The 8,746-nt window shown below is 30.4% G+C and overlaps 1 long non-coding RNA gene across 2 annotated transcripts; it reads left to right on the top strand.

The window, feature by feature from the left end:
• The first annotated feature begins 1,569 nt into the window (after positions 1-1,569).
• LOC114298670 (uncharacterized) lies at positions 1,570-6,199 on the top strand. Of its 2 annotated transcripts, none has more exons than XR_014344814.1 (5): positions 1,570-3,750; positions 4,293-4,389; positions 5,235-5,454; positions 5,629-5,716; positions 5,941-6,199. It is a non-coding gene; the product is annotated as an uncharacterized LOC114298670 (long non-coding RNA). The 2 variants fall into 2 exon arrangements; XR_014344813.1 differs by having other exon boundaries at positions 1,614-3,750; positions 4,293-4,381.
• Positions 6,200-8,746: the final 2,547 nt, after the last annotated feature.

The following is an 8,746-nucleotide window of genomic DNA, read 5'->3' as shown; positions in this document are numbered from 1 at the left end:
ATTTGTGCAAATTTATAATCCAAACCAATTAGAAAATTCGTCACATCCAATTCGTTCTAAATCCGGTTGGCCCAAATCCAACATGCTCCGGATACTCTGATTGAAAAATCTGATTTGATCCGATTTTATTTATTTATTTAATATATATATTTAATTTATATTTTTAAATTTATTAAAGCATTAACATTATGCATATCATTTACATGAAGCATGAAGAACAACCAAAAGAATAATTTTGGATTAAATCGGATATTGTTTAATTTGATCTGATTACATATTGGATGTGTTGATTGAAATATATCGAGTTATAAGATCGGATTTCATGCTAACAAATTTAAAATTTTCAAATCAAATCCAGTTCAAATATAATTTGTCGACAAGCTTTAATTCATAGTATCAACACGAATAATATTATACCGATAGATTTTATATACCTGTAGATTAGGAAAAAGGTGAACGGGATTTTTGAATCATGATGATTCATTAGGAATCAATAAACTGGGGAAAACATCTAGAATTTGTGTGACATGGAGTGGTGTTTTGAGAAGTTGGTAAAAAATTAATTTTTTAACTTTTTTACTTTTTTAATGGCTTTTTTTAACAAAAAATTGAGTTGTTTTAGATTAAAAAAAAAAATTAATTTTTTTAGCTAAAAAAGTTAAAAAGTCAAAAAATTAACTTTTTTAATGTGTTCCCAAGAGACCCCCAGAGGATTATTTGGTGAGAGTGACAAATCAAACGAAATTTTTAGAATCTCTTGTTGTCTTGGATGTATTAGAATAGTGACCATTATCTTTATTTTTTGTTTTCTAGTTGGAGCTTGGGCTTTTGTAGTCTTGGGATTGTGATTCTAATAGTAACTAAACACATTCAATATTAACAATTCATATTAGATGCAACACTTGACGATATTTACTTCACAGATTACGTGATAACTTCTTGAATTTAAATAATTTGAGATTTTTGGTATCTGCATTTTTTAATTCCTTACTAGTTTTTGCATTTTTTAGTTTAATTATTGCTATAAGCTTGTGCTATCTTGACTTTCCTTATCTTATGAGACTGCAACTCATAACGACACTTTTCGTTATTATATTTTTAGCAACGTTGGACATTAGTGATGAATCATTATTTTTTTGGGACAAAATTTTTTGTCTCAAAAAATAAACTATTTTGAGATCAAATTATTTTGTCCCTAAAAGTCTATTTTTAGTGACATTTTCAAAATTTTGTCACTAAAAGCCTTCTTTTTTACTTTTCAGGAATCTGTTCCTAAATATTTTTTGTAACAAAATTTTCACTTTTAAAGACCAAAATATTTGATCTTTAAAATCCTTATATATTGTAGTGGCTATTTTTTTGTTGGTTGCAAATTGTAGTTGCTTGTCACTCCAACAAATTTGAGTTTTAAAGATAAATTTTTAAGAATAAAAATAACTTGTCTGCAAAAATCATATTTGTAAGGACAAAATAAAAAAAATTTAAAAAATACACGTTTCATATTATTGTCTTTTTGAAACAAGTCTATTTTTCTCTACAATTTTAATCGGTCCTAAACCCAAATCATACGTTATTTTATTTTATATGTTCATTCTTTCAACTCAACAGTCGGGAAATAGCAGGTTTTGTATTATAGTGGGTTTTGCTCTCTCTCTCTCTCTCTCAAATCCCTAATCTGAAATAGTCTTTCTTTCTCTCTCGCAATGCACTGGATTTCTTTCTATCTCACTAATCGATTTGTTGATTGCTTAGGAGATTCAATCCTTTGTTGATTGTTTTCTTTCTATCTCGCGAATGCACTGGATTTGTTGATTTCTTTCTATTTTCGGAATGAACTCTACAGTGGCACTGGATTTCTTTATTGATTGCTTCTAAGATTCAATCCTTAATCTGATCTCAACGACAATTTCATCTCTCGACAGCGATTTCAATCTCATAAATTTGGTTTTTGATCTGTTGTTTGCATTTGTTCTTCGAAAATGCTTAGATATCATCATAATATGATTCGTTTTTAATGCGTATTTGTGAGTGTTGGATTCGGTAATTGTGGATATGATAGTCGATTACTCATTTGAGTTAAAATGTGAACGAAATCAATGATGTTGTGGTTTTGTATTTTAGTATTTGCTCTGTAATTTTGGAAATATGGATTTGGTAGTTGTGCATACTTATAACAAATTGAATATCTAATCAAGAGTGGTAAATTGTAGATAATATTAAGGAAATCACAGTAACAAGTAGAGAATCCAGCCTAAATGTAATCTGTAATGCACTTTCATTCAGATACTTCATATAATTACTGAATACCATATTATCTACTACTAGCTTTTATTGCATATTTTCAAAATTGATTCGCAAGGCATATTCAATCCTTTGATTGCAGTCAAGCTTCCTAAATCCAGAGTATTGGGTGCCAACGGTTAGATAATTATATCACTTGCCAAGGAAATTTTTTTCTTCCTCACTTTTATGTTATTTTAACCCAAGTTCACCGCAGTTTATTTACAGATTATGTAATTTGTATTTATAACCAAGCATCTATGGAAAAAACAGGTTGCAATGGATGTCTCAGAAGTAAATCTATGGAAAAAACAGAGATGCTTTGGTGGTAGATTTGTATTTTTGCTATTGCTTGAAGAATTGGATTCCTTAGGTTTGAATTATTGGAAAATTATACAATTTCGAACATTTGATTTTGTTGCTCTTATAAATTTTGTTGTTTTGTGCTTTTTTTTATTTTATTTTATTCTAAATTTGATTAGAATTTTGTAGAATATGTATGAATTGATGATTATGTGAGTACATTTTTAATCTATGTTAAATAGTTTAATGCTCTGTTTTTTAACTTAAGGATTTCAAATGAAGTAGATTTGAAATCTGATATTTCAATCCTTACGCCCCACTCGATTGATCACATGACATATGGATTTCAAATCCAGCCAAATCGGTCCATGGATTTCATTCTTTCATCACTTTCTTAGAAATTTGATTTTTTGTTTGGTCTTTATCTGCTTGATTTTTTGTTTGGAAATGTAGATGCCAATTCGATTGATTGCATTGTTAAATTTACTAGCAATGGCAGGTAGCTATTAGTTTTATTCTAGCAAATGTTTTAGGTATTTTCAATTGGAGAACATTAAATCCGCACTTCATTTTCGTTGCATTCAGAGTGAGAAAAATGGGTGCATATGGATCCATTCAACAACATGAGTGTTAAGAATTTTCTTAATGTTGTGTTTGAATTTGGTAAAAGAAAAGAACAAGCTGCTTTTTTTTTTGGTCTGTGTGTGTTTGTGTATGAAATCAGCAACATTACAGAGTGAAGAGAGGAAGAAGAATAAAACTCCATGAGTTTGATAATTTTTTTGCACCATCCATTTCTGTATTTTGAAAAGTTGCTCACTGGCTCTTTTTTTTTTTCTTTTTTTTTTTTTTTTGTGTGTAAAGTCCATTTATATGAAAATTTTCCTTCAAAGTCAGACATTTTTTTGGATATGGTGTTTTAGATTGATTATGATGACAACTAACGCAATCATGGTTATAGTTGTCAGTTTAGCTGATAAGTGATATAGATGCTGGAGAATCATGGAGTCCCTTCTGATTTTCTTGTTTTCCTCATGCCTTGTTGAAATTTAACCGATAGTGCTCATTGGATACTCTAGTTGTTTAGATCATGCCGTTCTGATCTGATAGGACTGCATCCTTGCAAACAAAGCCACTTGAATTATGAAAAGCAGGATAATTTTCCAGGTTTGTTTCTACAAATCTATTTATGTTCTGTTTGATTGTTGTGAAAACAAAAGACATGATGAACCACAACATCTGTTCCTTTACACTTTAATCTGATAGGGGACATAAACTTGTTTTCCTCGTTTGTTTTGCCTTGAATTCCATGTGGCACCTTTGTAGTCTTGAATTTTCAGCATTGTTTGTATGTTATGAATAATTTGAGAAACTTATTAGACTCGACTCAATAAAATCTTTCCATGAATCATGTTTTGCGATTCTGCATTGCCAATTATCCAATTTTTCCATGCTACCGTGTCTTTTATCACTATCTTAACGTGCATTTATTTTGATCTTCCTCCTTCCATGGCATTACCCTCATTGGTAATGATTTTTTTTTTTTGGTAGCGTTTCTCATTCTTGCAATGCCCAAGTTTTGGTGATTGGCTGTTGTTGAGTGCTCTGGGCCTCCATGAAACATATTTAAGAATGTTTCTGTTTTGCATTTGTTGAATTTTTGGTATGATCTCTGAGATATGGTTCCTGATTTTGTGGAGCTCATTCAGGGAGGCACTCTCTCTGTCTGGTGGATCTGTGGGCCAGCAACCAGGTATGAAGTTGATATCATCATCTCTGCACGACAGAAGAACAGTTGGTAAGTGTGTAAGCACTGCTGCACAAGATCATTCTTTACCCTAGCTCAGTTTTGCATAACTGCTTTATTATATGTTATTGAATTATATGCAAGAAATTTGATTATGCTTCCTTGTAGCATCTGAGTTTGACTACTTTATTTTCATGGGTCCAACTATAGTTCAAAACTAGTGGTTTTAGATACCATACCCAAAAAAATTGGTACGAATGGTCATATTGAGTGGTTTTAGATACCATACCCAAAAAAATTGGTAAGAACCACCATACCCAATAAGGTTTGTAGCTATGGCATATACAATAGTTTCCTTTTTTGGGTACGAGCAAATTTTTCTCTCCACTACTAAAACCTACCCACAGCATTGATCTTGAATTGCTGCGTCCCTAAGCTTCTGAATCACGATATTCTTGTCGTGGTTTAAATTGTCCAACGGTGCTTGCAAAGCATAAACAAGGCAACTAGTGAATTTTAATCCGTTTCTGTCTTCCTAGATTTTCTTTTCTTCTGGCCCTTCAAGAAATAGTTATTGAAAATCGATGCCAGACGTGAAAAGGCTAGAAAATGATTTATTTTGCAAGAATGAAATGATAACTGGAGCAATGTAAATCCTAATGGGTTAAGCCGCGATTCCCATGTTGTTGGTGTCACTTGAGATATTTATTAATTCAAAAGATCATATGTATTCATGATGACACAGGAAATTTAAATGTTGAAATCATTTGAGAAAATTCAAGATTATTGTTGTTAATCCGATTGGTTTATCATATGTAAAGTAAAGCAGGATAAAACAGAGCATTTAGAAGTTAATCTTTGCACTCTTGTCAAAATTGTTAAATCATTTAGTGTTAACTTGCAGTTAAGACGGAAAGAACAAAAACATTGAGAAATACAGAAGGCTTCAGGCTCTTACTTGAAAATTAACTGGGAACGCAATACTGATACACTGACAGCCACAACTATCACTGAAATTAAGCTTCAAGACAAATTTCAATGGCCTTGTTTTAAGCTTTTCCCTGGTGTATCAATAGACATGATAGAAACAAAAATCAGAGAAGCATGGTAAATTATACATACAGGTCAGTACAATGGGCTATTGATGGGATTAAGCTTATACATTCAATACTCTGTCATTCAGTATTTTGTGGGGGCTCAGAGCTTTTAAGTGACATGCTTTTTTATCATATGTTGTATGTTTCCATTTTCTTTTTCTAGGTTTATTTTCTGCTGAGTTTGAAATCATATGTAAACAGGCATGTCTACAAAAGGTAGAGGACGAGCAGGGTATGAAGTTTCAATTTTAGCGAAGAGGATGAAGCAACATTGATTGCATACCTTCAAGTAAGTGGTACATTCTGTTGAAAGTTTCAATTTTTGTTTGTTTATATGAAGTTTCAATGGTGCTCACATGCAGTCACATGAAGACAGGTTTTTTCTTTTATTCTTTATATGTATAGTCTGTTGTCTGTTTTTGTGCTCTTCAGATTGAGAACTAGAGTGTGTAGCTTCACCAAGTATTAATCCTAAATAAGTAAATGTAACTTCGTTTCTTCTTTGATTGGCAGGAAGGGGAACACAAGTGCACTGGGAACGCAAGTGCATTGTGAGATGATTTGTAGAGATTCTGTTTCTTGGAATTCTCTCATAGCTGGTTATTTTGAGAATGGGATTCTAAGAATCGGATTTTTTGTGAGGCCATTTTAATGTTTTTACAGATGCGTGATTTCTTGATACAGCCTAATAAATATACTCTTGCTAACATTCTTTGTTGAATTTTTGACGTTGTTGAATTTTAATTTGGAGATGAACAGATGTTTGAAGATATGTTTGATATTTTCTGTTTGGTTGTTGATTATTTTATGTTTGGTTGTTGAGCATGTTTTGATTAATAAATATCTTTTGATTAAGCCTAATAAATATTTTCTGATTAAGTTTCTTTGAATGCAATAAGCATTTTTTTTTTTTTGTGTTGTTGAATTTAATTTGGAGATGAACAGATTGTCTGATGATATGTTTGATATTTTCGTTTTGGTTGTTGAGAAATCAAGAAAGGAATATAAGTTGATGTTTAAACTAGCATTTTTAGAGAATTGTTACAAAATTTAAAAAATAAAGAGTCAAACTTTGAAAGACCAATTTTATTTGTCTCAAAAAAATTATAACCTTTGCATACCACTTTTAATTGTCTCCAAAATTAAAACTTTTAGCCACCATTTTCATTTGTTCTAAAAACTAAAACTTTTAGAGATCAATTTGTGTTGTTTCAAAAATTATTTTTTTGTCTCCATCACTACTTTTGCTCTGAAATTTAATTAGACTTTTAGAGACAAATTTTTGTTGTCTCAAAATTAAAATTTTTTGCAATCACATATTTTTGTCTCTAAAAGTCCATTTGTAGTAACAAATGCAAAATTTTGTCTCTAAAAGTCAATTTTTGGCTTTTTCGGATAGACTATTTAGGACAAACTTCGCAACGGAAAAAATTAGTTGGCTAAAGTTTTTCTCAACTAATGTTATACTTTAAGGGACAGAATAAATTTATCCTTAAAAAGTTAATTTCTTGTAGTGTGTATTGCACGAGGCCAAAACATTATACCCAAGAGGTTGGCTACACTATGACAAAGGCATGAACCTTGCCTTGGTGACCTTACCTCGGCAACCCACTGGGTGCTCACCACCACCGCTTGGCAACTATATGTTCATTGCCATTCGCCTTGCCCTGCCCTGCCCCACCATCACTCTAGTAAAAAATGGCACACTAACACTGTATAGCCTATTTAAGTCAGAAGGAGGGCCTAAAGACCCCCTCATGGTTGATGCCTTGGTTATGGGATACCTGAGCGACCCATGACCCATGGAGGCAGTATTTAAATGTTTGTGAGAAAGAAGTTGTAAGTTTAACTCCTCCGAGAACTGAATTAACAATTAATAATTGACTATCGTGACGATTTTAAAATATATGTATATATATTTATGTTTTATCAATATTAATTTTTTTTATTGGTTAATGGTATGTTGCCGTTTGAAATTTGTTTGAATTTAGTTCATTTACAAAATGAATAAGTTCGAATTCAATTTTTAGACTAAAAAAAAAATTTAATATTTATTTTTAAATAATATATCAGATTAATTTATTTTATTTTCTATGTGTTTAATGTTTGTCTACATTTACATATTTGAATAATGAAATTTATAATTAATATAAGTGTTCTTTTATATTTTGCTCATAATTCTCTCTCTTAAAATCTTAATAAGCAAATTAATTTAAGTTTAATTTTTTTAAATTTAAATTTGGCTCGTTTATATGATCGAGTTGACTCAAACCAAATTTGAGTTCTTTTAGATTTTTTTTTTTTTGACCTAAATTTTTTTAAACACCTTCAATTATCTGAATTGTTAAATCAAAATTTAATTTTATTATTATTTTAACAGGTTGATTCCTGATTGTGTAAAGCCATATGCGGCTTCCTTTATGTAATGTGTACCCCCACTGTTTTAGCAATGGAGGCACAATATGTTTATCCATGTGTGCACATGCATATCGCTACTTTTTTTTACCACTTTGCGTGAAATGTGAAAAAGTTAAGGATTCTTTTTTGAGAATTTAATTTAATTTTTTTTATTTACGAAAAGACATTAAAAATAAAAATAAAAATAAAAAGAATAAGTTAATTTTTTGTATTGATTTTTTTGTTTTTTTTACTATTTTAATCAATTATCAAATGAGGCCTTAATGCGATAAAATGGGAAATATATTTTTTTTCTTATACCTTTTCTATCAAAATAATTAAATCACAAGTGTTTTGATTAGTATAAAGAATAACTAGTGAGGTTATTTCGATAATCTTATAGGTAATCAATGTTTAGAACTTATATTTGTGTAGTTAAAAAAATAAGTAAATAAAATAAATGAAAATAAAATAAAGCAAAAGAAGTTATGACTTGTTTGGTTGGGTTATTTTATTTTATTTTTATTTTTGGGTGAAAACAACTCAATGTCTTTTTTTTCTTTTCTTTTTTATTTTAAAAGTATAATTTAGATCTTGTTTAGAGACTAAATATTTTAGTCAAAACGTCACTATAAGGCTCCGTTTGGCAAGTTGGGTTGGGAGCTTTTTTTGACCATTTTAGTCACAAAAGACGAAATAGGTTATTTTAGCCATAAAAAATAAAACATCAAATCCAATCCATAATCATTACACTCTTCTCTCACAAAAAAAGTCAAAAAAGTCAAAAAGTCAAAAAGTTCTTCCCAAACTAAGCTTTTTAGCCCAGGCTAAAATAGCCAAAAAAGTCAAAAAGTCAACCCACTTTCCAAACCAAGCCTAAGTTATCATATCACTCTCCCTACTTTTCTCTGCACATCTTTTT

This window comes from Camellia sinensis, chromosome 11 (assembly GCF_055761805.1).
Source record: "Camellia sinensis isolate YWXY chromosome 11, ASM5576180v1, whole genome shotgun sequence".
NCBI lineage: Eukaryota > Viridiplantae > Streptophyta > Magnoliopsida > Ericales > Theaceae > Camellia > Camellia sinensis.
Note: the sequence above shows the minus strand (reverse complement) of the source record. Positions and strands in the feature narration are given on the sequence as shown.